Here is a 14,035-nt window from a genome sequence, read left to right as displayed (position 1 = left end):
TGAGTTTGATGGCGGGATGGAACTTGTTGATATTCTCTGACTATATAAGCTGTGTCTTTATGCATTTCTCCACTTCACCTGAAGAAGGAGCAGCGCTCCGAAAGCTTGTGATTTCAAATAAAGCTGTTGGACTATAACCTGGTGTTGTGTGACTTCTTACATTTGTCCTTCCAGTGAGTGTGTTCCGCGATGTCTCCTTCCAGTGAGCTTGCCCCACGGTCTCTCCTTCCAGTGAGTCTGTTCCGCGGTATCTCCTTCCAGTTAATGTGACCCGCGGTGTGTCTCCTTCCAGTGAGTGTATCCCGCGCTGTATCTCCTTCCAGTGAGTGTGTCCCGCTGTGTCTCCTTCCAGTGAGTGTGTCCCGCAGTGTGTCTCCTTTCAGTGAATGTGTTCTGCGGTGTCACCTTCCAGTGAGTGGGACCCGCGGTGTCTCCTTCCAGTGAGTGTGGCCCGCGGTGTTTCTACTTCCTGGGAGTGTGTCCCGCGGTGTCTCCTTCCAGTGAATGTGTCCCGCGGTGCCTCTTTCCAATGAGTGTGTCCCACGGTGTGTCTCCTGCCAGTGAGTGTGTCCCACGGTGTCTCCTCCCAGGGAATGTGTCCCGCGGTGTCTCTACTTGCATTGAGTGTGTCCCGCGGTGTCTCCTTCCAGTGAGTGTGTCCCGCGGTGCCTCTTTCCAATGAGTGTGACCCACGGTGTGTGTCCTACCAGTGAGTGTGTTCCACGGTGTCTCCTCCCAGTGAGTGTGTCCCACGGTGTCTCCTTCCAGTGAAGGTGTTCCGCGGTGTCACCTTCCAGTGATTGTGTCCCGCGGTGTCTCCTTTCAGTGAATGTGTTCCGCGGTGTCACCTTCCAGTGATTGTGTCCCACGGTGTCTCCTCCCAGTGAGTGTGTCCTGCAGTGTGTCTCCTTCCAGTGAGTGTGTCCCGCAGTGTGTCTCCTTCCAGTGAGTGGGTCCCGCGGTATCTCTACTTCCAGTGAGTGTAGTCCCACGGTGTCTCCTTCCAGTGAGTGTGTCTCGCGGTGTCTCCTTCCAGTGAGTGTGTCCCGCAGGGTCTCCTTCCAATGAGTGTGTCTCACGGTGTGTCTCCTACCAGTGAATGTGTCTCAAGGTGTCTCATCACAGTGAGTGTGTCCCGCGGTGTCACCATACAGTGAGTCGGACACGCAGTGTCTCCTTCCAGTGACTTTGTCCTGCGGTGTGTATCCTTCCAGTGAACGTGTCCCACAGTGTCTCCTTCCAGTGAATATGTCCCACTGTGTCTCCTTCCTGTGAGTGTTTCCCACGGTGACTCTCCTTCCAGTGAGAGTGTCCCGCGGTGTCTCCTTCCAGTGAGTGTGTCCCGCAGTGTCTCCTTCCAGTGAGTGTGTCCCGCAGTGTCTCCTTCCAGTGAGTGTGTCCCGCAGTGTCTCCTTCCAGTGAGTGTGTCCCGCGGTGTCTCCTTCCAGTGAGCTTGCCCCGCAATCTCTCCTTCCAGTGAGTCTGTTCCGCGGTATCTCCTTCCGGTGAGTGTGTTCCGCGGTTTCTCCTTCCGGTGATTGTGTCCCGCGGTGTCTCCTTCCAGTGAGTGTGTCCCGCGGTGTCTCCTTCCAGTGAGTGTGACAAGTGCTGTACCTCCTTCCAGTGAATGTGTCCCGCGGTGTCTCCTTTCAGTGAATGTGTTCCGCGGTGTCACCTTCAAGTGAGTGGGACCCGTTGTGTCTACTTCCAGTGAGTGTGTCTCGCGGTGTGTCTCCTACCAGTGATTGTGTCCCGCGGTGTCTCTACTTCCAGTGAGTGTAGCCCCACGGAGTCTCCTTCCAGTGAGTGTGTCTCGCGGTGTCTCCTTCCAGTGAGTGTGTCCCGCGGTGCCTCCTTCCAATGAGTGTGTCCCACGGTGTGTCGCCTACCAGTGAGTGTGTCCTGCGGTGTCTCCTCCCAGTGTTTGTGTACCGCAGTGTCTCCTTCCAGTGTCTTTGTCCCTCGGAGTCTCCTTCCAATAAGTGTGTCCCCCGGTGTCTCCTTGTAGTGATTGTATCCCGTGGTTTGTCCCCTTCCAGTGAGTGTGTCCCACTGTGTCTCTCATTCCAGTGAGTGTGTCCCGCGGTGTCTCCTTCCAGTGACTGTGTCCCATGGTGTCTCTCATTCCAGCGAATGTGTCCCGCGATGTCACCTTCCAGTGTGTGTGTCCCGCAGTGTGTCTCCTTCCAGTGAGTGTGTTCCGCAGTGTGTCTCCTTCCAGTGAGTGTGTCCCGTGGAATCTCTACTTCCAGTGAGTGTAGTCCCGTGGTGTCTCCTTCCAGTGAGTGTGTCCCGCGGTGTCTCCTTCCAGTGAGTGTATCCCGCGGTGTCTCCCACCAGTGAGTGTGTCCCGCGGTGTCTCCTCCCAGTGAGTGTGTACCGCGGTGTCACCTTCCAGTGAGTGTGTCCTGCGGGGTCTCTTTCCAGTAAGTGTGTCCCACAGTGTCTCCTTCCAGTGAGTGTGTCCCACGGTGTCTCCTTCCAGTGACTGTGTCCCATGGTGTCTCTCATTCCAGCGAATGTGTCCCACGATGTCACCTTCCAGTGTGTGTGTCCCGCAGTGTGTCTCCTTCCAGTGAGTGTGTTCCGTAGTGTGTCTCCTTCCAGTGAGTGTGTCCCGTGGAATCTCTACTTCCAGTGAGTGTAGTCCCGTGGTGTCTCCTTCCAGTGAGTGTGTCTCGCGGTGTCTCCTTCCAGTGAGTGTGTCCCGCGGAGCCTCCTTCCAATGAATGTGTCTCACGGTGTGTCTCCTAACAGTGAGTGTGTCTCGAGGTGTCTCATCACAGTGAGTGTGTCCCGCGGTGTCACCTTACAGTCAGTGGGACCCACAGTGTCTCCTTCCAGTGACTTTGTCCTGCGGTGTGTATCCTTCCAGTGAATATGTCCCGCTGTGTCTCCTTCATGTGAGTGTGTCCCACGGTGTCTCTCCTTCCAGTGCGAGTGTCCCGCAGTGTCTCCTTCCAGTGAGTGTGTCCCGCGGTGTCTCCTTCCAGTGAGTGTGTCACGCGGTGCCAATTCCCAGTGAGTGTGTCCCGCGGTGTCTCCTTCCAGTGAGAATGTCCTGCGGTGTCTCCTTCCAGTGAGTGTATCCCGCGGTGTCTCCCACCAGTGAGTGTATCCCGCGGTGTCTCCTCCCAGTGAGTGTGTACCGCGGTGTCACCTTCCAGTGAGTGTGTCCTGCGGGGTCTCTTTCCAGTAAGTGTGTCCCACAGTGTCTCCTTCCAGTGACTGTGTCCCACGGTGTCTCCTTCCAGTGAGATTGTCCTGCGGTGTCTCCTTCCAGTGATTGTGTCCCGCGATGCCTCCTTCCAGTGAGCTTGCCCCGCGATCTCTCCATCCAGTGAGTCTGTTCCGCGGTATCTCCTTCCAGTGATTGTGTTCCGCGGTTTATCCTTCCGGTGATTGTGTCCCGCGGTGTCTCCTTCCAGTGAGTGTGACCCGCGGTGTCTCCTTCCAGTGAGTGTGACCAGCGCTGTATCTCCCTCCAGTGAGTGTGTCCCTCGGTGTCTCCTTTCAGTGAATATGTTCCGCGGTGTCACCTTCCAGTGACTGGGACCCGCGGTTTATCCTTCCAGTGAGTGTGTCCCGCAGTGTCTCCTTCCAGTGAGTGTGTCACGCGATGTCAATTCCCAGTGACTGTGTCCCACGGTGTCTCTCATTCCAGCGAATGTGTCCTGCAATGTCTCCTTCCAGTGATTGTGTCCTGCGGTGTCTCCTTCCAGTGAGCTTGCCCCGCAATCTCTCCTTCCAGTGAGTCTGTTCTGCGGTATCTCCTTCCGGTGAGTGTGTTCCGCGGTTTCTCCTTCCGGTGATTGTGCCCCGAGGTGTCTCCTTCCAGTGAGTGTGTCCCGCGGTGTCTCCTTCCAGTGAGTGTGACAAGCGCTGTACCTCCTTCCAGTGAATGTGTCCCGCGGTGTCTCCTTTCAGTTAATGTGTTCCGCGGTGTCACCTTCAAGTGAGTGGGACCCGCGGTGCCTACTTCCAGTGAGTGTGTCTCGCGGTGTGTCTCCTACCAGTGAGTGTGTCCCGCGGTGTCTCTACTTCCAGTGAGTGTAGCCCCACGGTGTCTCCTTCCAGTGAGTGTGTCTCGCGGTGTCTCCTTCCAGTTAGTGTGTCCCGCGGTGCCTCCTTCCAATGAATGTGTCCCACGGTGTGTCGCCTACAAGTGAGTGTGTCCTGCGGTGTCTCCTCCCAGTGTTTGTGTACCGCAGTGTCCCCTTCCAGTGAGTGTGACCCTCGGAGTCTCCTTCCAATAAGTGTGTCCCCCGGTGTCTCCTTGCAGTGAGTGTATCCCGTGGTTTCTCCCCTTCCAGTGAGTGTGTCCCACTGTGTCTCGCATTCCAGTGAGTGTGTCCCGCGGTGTCTCCTTCCAGTGACTGTGTCCCATGGTGTCTCTCATTCCAGCGAATGTGTCCCGCGATGTCTCCTTCCAGTGATTGTGTCCCGCGGTGTCTCCTTTCAGGGAATGTGTTCCGTGGTGTCACCTTCAAGTGTGTGTGTCCCGCAGTGTGTCTCCTTCCAGTGAGTGTGTTCCGCAGTGTGTCTCCTTCCAGTGAGTGTGTCCTGTGGAATCTCTACTTCCAGTGAGTGCAGTCCCGCGGTGTCTCCTTCCAGTGAGTGTGTCTCGCGGTGTCTCCTTCCAGTGAGTGTGTCCCGCGGTGCCTCTTTCCAATGAATGTGTCTCACGGTGTGTCTCCTAACAGTGAGCGTGTCTCGAGGTGTCTCATCACAGTGAGTGTGTCCCGCGGTGTCACCTTACAGTCAGTGGGACCCGCAGTGTCTCCTTCCAGTGACTTTGTCCTGCGGTGTGTATCCTTCCAGTGAACGTGTCCCACAGTGTCTCCTTCCAGTGAATATGTCCCGCTGTGTCTCCTTCCAGTGAGTGTAGTCCCACGGTGTCTCTCCTTCCAGTGAGAGTGTCCCGCAGTGTCTCCTTCCAGTGAGTGTGTCCCGCGATGTCTCCTTCCAGTGAGTGTGTCACGCGGTGCCAATTCCCAGTGAGTGTGTCCCGCGGTGTCTCCTTCCAGTGAGTGTGTACCGCGGTGTCTCCTTCCAGTGAGTGTGTCCCGCGGTGTCTCCTTCCAGTGAGTGTGTCTCGCGGTGTCTCCTTCCAGTGAGTGTGTCACGCGGTGCCAATTCCCAGTGAGTGTGTCCCGCGGTGTCTCCTTCCAGTGAGTGTATCCCGCGGTGTCTCCCACCAGTGAGTGTGTCCCGCGGTGTCTCCTTCCAGTGAGTGTGTCCCGCGGTGTCTCCTTCCAGTGAGTGTGTCCCGCGGTGTCTCCTTCCAGTGAGTGTGTCCCGCGGTGTCTCCTTCCAGTGAGTGTGTCCCGCGGTGTCTCCCACCAGTGAGTGTGTCCCGCGGTGTCTCCTCCCAGTGAGTGTGTTCCGCGGTGTCACCTTCCAGTGAGTGTGTCCTGCGGGGTCTCTTTCCAGTGAGTGTGTCCCACGGTGTCTCCTTCCAGTGACTGTGTCCCGCGGTGTCTCCTTCCAGTGAAATTGTCCTGCGGTGTCTCCTTCCAGTGATTGTGTCTCGCGGTGCCTCCTTCCAGTGAGCTTGCCCCGCGATCTCTCCATCCAGTGAGTCTGTTCCGCAGTATCTCCTTCCAGTGACTGTGTCTCTCATTCCAGCGAATATGTCCTGCGGTGTCTCCTTCCAGTGACTGTGTCTCACGGTTTCTCCTTCCAGTGAGTGTGTCCTGCGATGTCTCCTTCCAGTGAGCTTGCCCCGCAGTCTCTCCTTCCAGTGAGTCTGTTCCGCGCTTTCTCCTTCCAGTGAGTGTGTCCCGCGGTGTCTCCTTCCAGTGACTGTGTCCCACGGCATCTCTCATTCCAGCGAATGTGTCCTGCCGTGTCTCCTTCCAATGAGTGTGTCCCGCGATGTCTCCTTCCAGTGAGCTTGCCCCGCGATCTCTCCTTCCAGTGAGTCTGTTCCGCGGTATCTCCTTCCGGTGATGTGTTCCGCGGTTTCTCCTTCCGGTGACTGTGTCCCGCGGTGTCTCCTTCCAGTGGCTGTGTCCTGCGGTGTCTCCTTTCAGTGAATGTGTTCCGCGGTGTCACCTTCAAGTGAGTGGGACCCATGGTGTCTACTTCCAGTGAGTATGTCCTGCGGTGTGTCTCCTACCAGTGAGTGTGTCCCGCGGTGTCTCTACTTCCAGTGAGTGTAGTCCCACAGTGTCTCCTTCCAGTGAGTGTGTCTCGTGGTGTCTCCTTCCAATGAGTGTGTCCCACGGTGTGTCTCCTCCCAGTGTTTGTGTACCGCAGTGCCTCCTTCCAGTGAGTGTGTCCCGCGGTGTCTCCTTCCAATAAGTGTGTCCCCCGGTGTCTCCTTGTAGTGAGTGTTTCCCGTGGTGTGTCCCCTTCCAGTGAGTGTGTCCCACTCTGTCTCTCATTCCAGTGAATGTGTCCCGCGGTGTCTCCTTCCAGTGACTGTGTCCCATGGTGTCTCTCATTCCAGCCAATGTGTCCTGCGATGCCTCCTTCCAATGAGTGTGTCCCGCGGTGTCTCCTTCCAGTGAGATTGTCCTGCGGTGTCTCCTTCCAGTGAGTGTGTCCTGCGATGTCTCCTTCCAGTGAGCTTGCCCCACGGTCTCTCCTTCCAGTGAGTCTGTTCCGCAGTTGCTCCTTCCGGTGATTGTGTCCCGTGGTGTCTCCTTCCAGTGAGTGTGTCCCGCGGTGTCTCCTTCCAGTGAGTGTGTCCCATGGTTTCTCCATTCTGTGAGTGTGTCCCGCGGTGTCTCCCTCCAGTGAGTGTGTCCTGCGGTGTCTCATTCCAGTGAATGTGTCCTGCGGTGTGTCTCCTTCCAGTGAGCGTGACCCGCAGTGACTCCTTCTAGTCAGTGTATACCGCGGTGTCTCCTTCCGGTGAGTTCATCTCTCGGTGTCTCCATCCGGTGAGTGTGTCCCATGGTGTCTCCTTCCAGTGAGTGTGTACCGAGGTGTGTCTCCTTCGAGTGAGTGTGACCCGCGGTGACTTCTTCCAGTCAGTGTGTCGCGTGGTGTGTCTCCTTCCAGTGAGTGTGTCCCGCTGTGTCTCCTTCCAGTGAATGTGTCCCGTGCTGTATCTCCTTCCAGTGAGTGTGTCCCATGGTCTCTCCTTCCTGAGATTGGGTCCCGCGGTGTGTCTCCTTCCAGTGAGTGTGTCCCGCGGTGTCTCCTTTCAGTGAGTGTGTTCCGTGGTGTCGCCTACCAGTGAGTGTGTCCCGCGGTGTCTCCTTTCAGTGAGTGTGTCCCGCAGTGTCTCCTTTCAGTGAGTGTGCTCCGCGGTGTCACCTTCCAGTGAGTGTGTCCCGCAGTGTCTCCTTCCAGTGAGTATGTTCCGCGGTGTGTCTCCTTCCAGTGAGTGTGTCCCGCTGTGTCTCCTTCCAGTGAATGTGTCCCATGCTGTATCTCCTTCCAATGAGTGTGTCCCACGGACTCTCCTTCCTGTGAGTGGGTCCCATGGTGTGTCTCCTTCCAGTGAGTGTGTCCCGCGGTGTCTCCTTTAAGTAAATGAGTCCCCCAGTGTCTCCTTCCAGTGAGTGTGTCCCGCGATGTCTCCTTCCAGTGAGCTTGCCCCGCGGTCTCTCCTTCCAGTGAGTCTGTTCCGCGGTATCTCCTTCCGGTGAGTCTGTTCCGCGGTTTCTCCTTCCGGTGATTGTGTCCCGCGGTGTCTCCTTCCAGTGAATGTGTCCTGTGGTGTCTCCTTCCAGCGATTATGTCCCACGGTGTCTCCATCATGTGAGTGTGTCCCGTGTTGTCTCCTTCCAGTGAGTGTGTCAAACGGTGCCTCCTTCCATCAGTGTGTCCCGCGGTGTCTCCTACCAGCGAGTATGTCCCGCTATGTCTCCTCCCAGTGAGTGTGTCCCATGGTATCTCCTTCCTGTGAGTGGGTCCCACGGTGTGTCTCCTTTCAGTGAGTGTGTACCGCGGTGTCACCTTCCAGTGAGTGTGTCCCGCGGTGTCTCCGTCCAGTGAATGTGTTCCTCGGTCTCACCTTCTAGTGAGTGGGTCCCGCGGTGTCTCCTTCCAGTGAGTGTGTCCCACGGTGTGTCTCCATCCAGGGAGTGTGTCCTGCAGTGTCTCCTTCCAGTGAGTGTGTCCCGAGGTATCTCCATCCAATGAATGTGTCCCTAGGTCTCTCCATCCAATGAGTGTGTCCCATGGTGTCTCCTTCCAGTGAGTCTGTCCCGCGGTGTCTCCTTCCAGTGATTGTGTCCTGTGGTGTCTCCTTCCAGTGAGTGTGTCCCACGGTGCCTCCTTCCAATGAGTGTGCCCCACGGTGTGTCTCCTACCAGTGAGTGTGTCCCGCGGTGTCTCCTCCCAGTGAGTGTGTACCGCGGTGTCACATTCCAGTGAGTGTGACTTGCGGTGTCTCCTTCCAGTGAGTGTGTCCCGCAGTGCCTCCTTCCTATGAGTGTGTCCCACAGTGTGTCTCCTACCAGTGAGTGGGTCCTGCGGTGCCTCCTCCCAGTGAGTGTGTCCCGCGGTGTCTCCTTCCAATAAGTGTGTCCCCCGGTGTCTCCTTGTAGTGAGTGTATCCCGTGGTGTGCCCCCTTACAGTGAGTGTGTCCCACTGTGTCTCTCATTCCAGTGAGTGTGTCCCGCGGTGTCTCCTTCCAGTGACTGTGTCCCATGGTGTCTCTCATTCCAGCGAATGTGTCCCGCGATGTCTCCTTCCAGTGAGTGTGTCCCGCGATGTCTCCTTCCAGTGCCTGTGTCCTGCGGTGTCTCCTTCCAGTGAGTGTGTCCCATGGTGTCTCCATTCTGTGAGTGTGTACCGCGGTGTCTCCTTCCAGTGAGTGTGTCCTGCGGTATCTCATTCCAGTGATTGTGTCCCGCGGGATCTCTCCTTCCAGTGAGATTGTCCTGCGGTGTCTCTCCTTCTAGTGAGTGTGTCCCGTGGTGTCACCTTCTAGTGAGTGCGTTGCGTAATAAATTCCAGATGGCTGCCCAAAAATGACGACGGTTAACCTGGGCCTGTTACTGGGAGAAAGCCCCTAGATGCAAACACATGTGGTTTATATTATTATTCGGGGCTTGCAGCCTACTCCAGTTGTTCATGAAACCTCCCCACCCACATGCCAGTCCATTACTTCCCTGCACCCCGCCATCTCCGCCCACCGCACTGCATAAGTTAAAATGAGAGAATTAGGAGCAACAAAGGAGGTTAGGCAGAACTCCTCTCCCTCCCTCGAAAGATGACAGGTGTCAGCCGTGGCTCAGTGGTAGCACACTCGCTTCTGAGCCAGAATAGTTGTAGGTTCATAGTCCCACACCAGAAACTTGAACACTAAATCTACGCTGACACTCCAGTGCTGAAGGAATGCTGCACTGTCGGATGTGTTGCCTTTTGGAGGAGACATTGAACCGAGGCCCTGTCTGCGTTTTCGGGTGGATGTAAAAGAGCCCACAGCACTATTTCATAGAAGCACGGGGGAGTTCTGCTTGCGTCCTGGCCAACATTTATTCCACAACATCGACAAAAAGATTATCTGGTTTGTGGGATCAGCAATTTGGCTGCCGCGTTTCCTACATTACGACAGTGACTACACTTCAAAAGTGCTTAATTGGCTGCAAAGCGAATTGTGAAGTCTTGAGGTCATGAAGGGTGCTATATAAATGCAATTCCTTTCTTTCTTCTTTCTAATGAGAGGCACTTCAGCACAGGAGGCCTTTCGACCCATGGCTACTGTATTGTTGCCAGCTGTTTAACGAGAGCTCTAATCCCATTTCCCCAGCCTTTCTCTGGATTCTGTTCTGCTCTTCCTCTGCAAATCATAGTATCATAGAATCAGAGGCATCCATATTTACTGGGCTGGGATTTCAAGCGAGCGTGCGTCTTATTTCTAATAGGTTCCCCTCCCGGAAGCCAGCCTGATTGACAGGCTTGGCTCCCTGTTGGACAGGGAATGCTACAGAAGAGGCCGCAGCTCAGGAGCAGTTCAGTTCAGTTCATGCTGCTTGAGGTCAAGGTTGCGAGGGGATAGGGTGGCTATGGCGTGGTTTTGAAGTTCAGGGGGTGATCGCGGGTGGTTGGAGAGAGATCGGGGGCAGAGATGGAGGGGTTGGGGCGAGTCGGTGATCGCGAGAGGGGTCGGTGTTCATGGGGGAGGTCAGAGATCGCGGGGATGTCGGTGATCGCGGGGGAGGTCGGTGATCGTGGGGGAGGTTGGTGATCAGGGAGGAGGTTGGTGATTGCGGGGGAGGTCGGTGATCATGGGGGAGGTCGGTGATTGTGGGGGAGGTCGGTGATTGTGGGGGGAGGTCGGTGATTGTGGGGGGAGGTCGGTGATCGGGGGGGTATCGGTGATCAGGGGGGAGGTCGGTGATCACGGGGGTGTCGGTGATCGCGGGGGAGTTCGGTGATCGGGGGGGTATCGGTGATCAGGGGGGAGGTCGGTGATCGTGGGGGAGGTGGGTGATCATGGGGGGAGGTCGGTGATCGTGGGGGGAGGTCGGTGATCGGGGGGTTATCGGTGATCGTGGAGGAGGTCGGTGATCGTGGGGGAGTTCGGTGATCGTGGGGGGGAGGTCAGTGATCGCAGGGGAGGTCGGTGATCGTGGGGGAGGTGGGTGATCATGGGGGGAGGTCGGTGATCGGGGGGGTATCGGTGATCAGGGGGGAGGTCGGTGATCACGGGGGTGTCGGTGATCGCGGGGGAGTTCGGTGATCGGGGGGGTATCGGTGATCAGGGGGGAGGTCGGTGATCGTGGGGGAGGTCGGTGATCACGGGGGTGGTCGGTGATCACGGGGGTATTGGTGATCGTGTGGGGAGTTCGGTGATCGGGGGGGTATCGGTGATCAGGGGGGAGGTTGGTGATCACGGGGGTGTCGGTGATCGCGGGGGAGTTCGGTGATCATGGGGGAGGTCGGTGATTGTGGGGGAGGTCAGTGATCAGGGGGGAGGTCGGTGATCGCGGGGGTGTCGGTGGTCGTGGGGGGAGGTCGGTGATCGGGGGGTTATCGGTGATCGTGGAGGAGGTCGGTGATCGTGGGGGAGTTCGGTGATCATGGGGGGGAGGTCAGTGATCGCAGGGGAGGTCGGTGATCGTGGGGGAGGTGGGTGATCATGGGGGGAGGTCGGTGATCGGGGGGTTATCGGTGATCGTGGAGGAGGTCGGTGATCGTGGGGGAGTTCGGTGATCATGGGGGGAGGTCGGTGATCGTGGGGGAGGTCGGTGATCATGGGGGGAGGTCGGTGATCAGGGAGGAGGTCGGTGTTCAGGGGGGTGTCGGTGATCGTGGGGGGAGGTCGGTGATCGGGGGCTTATCGGTGTTCGTGGAGGAGGTCGGTGATCGTGGGGTGAGGTCAATGATCGTGGGGGGAGGTCGGTGATCGCGGGGGTGTCGGTGATCGCGGGGGTGTCGGTGATCGTGGGGGGAGGTCGGTGATCGTGGGGGGAGGTCGGTGATCGCGGGGGTGTCGGTGATCGTGGGGGGAGGTCGGTGATCGCGGGGGTGTCGGTGATCGTGGGGGGAGGTCGGTGATCGGGGGGTTATCAGTGATCGGCGGAGGAGGTCGGTGATCGTGGGGTGAGGTCAATGATCGTGGGGGGAGGTCGGTGATCGGGGGGTATCGGTGATCGGGGGGGAGGTCGGTGATCGTGGGGGGAGGTCGGTGATCGGGGGGTATCGGTGATCGGGGGGGAGGTCGGTGATCGTGGGGGGAGGTCGGTGATCGCGGGGGTGTCGGTGATCGTGGGGGGAGGTCGGTGATCGGGGGGTTATCGGTGATCGTGGAGGAGGTCGGTGATCGTGGGGGAGTTCGGTGATCATGGGGGGGAGGTCAGTGATCGCAGGGGAGGTCGGTGATCGTGGGGGAGGTGGGTGATCATGGGGGGAGGTCGGTGATCAGGGAGGAGGTCGGTGTTCAGGGGGGTGTCGGTGATCGTGGGGGTGTCGGTGATCGTGGGGTAGGTCGGTGATCGGGGGGTGAGGTCGGTGATCGGGGGGTTATCGGTGATCGTGGAGGAGGTCGGTGATCGTGGGGTGAGGTCGGTGATCGGGGGGTGAGGTCGGTGATCGGGGGGTTATCGGTGATCGTGGAGGAGGTCGGTGATCGTGGGGGGAGGTCGGTGATCGTGGGGTGAGGTCAGTGATCGTGGGGGGAGGTCGGTGATCGCGGGGGTGTCGGTGATCGTGGGGGGAGGTCGGTGATCGTGGGGTGAGGTCAGTGATCGTGGGGGGAGGTCGGTGATCGCGGGGGAGGTCGGTGATCGTGGGGGGAGGTCGGTGATCGTGGGGTGAGGTCAGTGATCGTGGGGGGAGGTCGGTGATCGCGGGGGTGTCGGTGATCGTGGGGGGAGGTCGGTGATCGGGGGGTTATCAGTGATCGGCGGAGGAGGTCGGTGATCGTGGGGTGAGGTCAGTGATCGTGGGGGGAGGTCGGTGATCGGGGGGTATCGGTGATCGGGGGGGAGGTCGGTGATCGTGGGGGGAGGTCGGTGATCGGGGGGTATCGGTGATCGGGGGGGAGGTCGGTGATCGTGGGGGGAGGTCGGTGATCGTGGGCGAGGTCAATGATCGTGGGGGGAGGTCGGTGATCAAGAGGGAGGTCGGTGATCGTGGGGGTGTCGGTGAATGGGGGGGAGGTTGGTGATCGTGGGCGGAGGTCGGTGATCAAGGGGGAGTTCGGTGATCGTGGGGGTGTCGGTGAATGGGGGGGAGGTTGGTGATCGTGGGCGGAGGTCGGTGATCAAGGGGGAGTTCGGTGATCGGGGGAGGAGGTCGGTGATCATGGGGGGAGGTCGGTGATCGGGGGGTATCGGTGATCGGGGGAGGAGGTCGGTGATCGTGGGGTGAGGTTGGTGATCGTGGGGGAGTTCAGTGATCGTGGGGGAGTTCGGTGATCGGGGGGTATCGGTGATTGGGGGTGGAGGTCGGTGATCATGGGGGGAGGTCAGTGATCGGGGGGTATCGGTGATCGGGGGAGGAGGTCGGTGATCGTGGGGTATCGGTGATCGGGGGAGGAGGTCGGTGATCGTGGGGTGAGGTTGGTGATCGTGGGGGAGTTCAGTGATCGTGGGGGAGTTCGGTGATCGGGGCGGTATCGGTGATTGGGGGTGGAGGTCGGTGATCGTGGGGTGAGGTTGGTGATCGTGGGGGAGTTCAGTGATCGTGGGGGAGTTCGGTGATCGGGGCGGTATCGGTGATTGGGGGTGGAGGTCGGTGATCATGGGGGGAGGTCAGTGATCACGGGGGAGATCGGTGATCATGGGGGTGTTCGGTGATCGTGGGGCGAGGTCTGTGATCGCAGGGAGGTCGGTGATCGTGGGGGAGTTCGGTGATTGTGGGGGAGTTCGGTGATCGGGGCGGCATCGGTGATCGTGGGGGAGGCCGGTGATCGGGGGTATCGGTGATCGCGGGGGTGGTCGGTGATCGTGGGGGAGGTCGGTGATCATGGGGGAGGTCGGTGATCGTGGGGGAGGTCGGTGATCGTGGGGGGAGGTCGGTGATCGTGGGGTATCGGTGATCAGCGGGGGGAGGTCGGTGATCGTGGGGGTAGGTCGGTGATCGTGGGTGGTGGTCGGTGATCGGGGTGGTATCGGTGATCGTGGGTGGAGGTCGGTGATTGTGGGGGAGTTTGGTGATCGGGGGGGGATGTCAGTGATCGCAGGGGAGGTCGGTGATCGTGGGGGTAGGTCGGTGATCGTGGGGGGGAGGTCAGTGATCGCAGGGGAGGTCGGTGATCGTGGGTGGAGGTCGGTGATTGTGGGGGAGTTTGGTGATCGGGGGGGATGTCAGTGATCGCAGGGGAGGTCGGTGATCGTGGGGGGGAGGTCGGTGATCGTGGGTGGAGGTCGGTGATCGTGGGGGGGTGGTCGGTGATCGTGGGTGGAGGTCGGTGATCGTGGGGGGGAGGTCAGTGATCGCAGGGGAGGTCGGTGATTGTGGGGGGGAGGTCAGTGATCGCAGGGGAGGTCGGTGATTGTGGGGGGGAGGTCAGTGATCGCAGGGGAGGTCGGTGATCGTGGGGGGGAGGTCAGTGATCGCAGGGGAGGTCGGTGATTGTGGGGGGGAGGTCAGTGATCGCAGGGGAGGTCGGTGATTGTGGGG

The sequence above is a fragment of the Somniosus microcephalus genome, chromosome 13, assembly GCF_052327205.1.
Source record: "Somniosus microcephalus isolate GS21.2 chromosome 13, FLI_Smic_1.0, whole genome shotgun sequence".
Classification (NCBI taxonomy): Eukaryota; Metazoa; Chordata; class Chondrichthyes; order Squaliformes; family Somniosidae; genus Somniosus; species Somniosus microcephalus.
Note: the sequence above shows the minus strand (reverse complement) of the source record.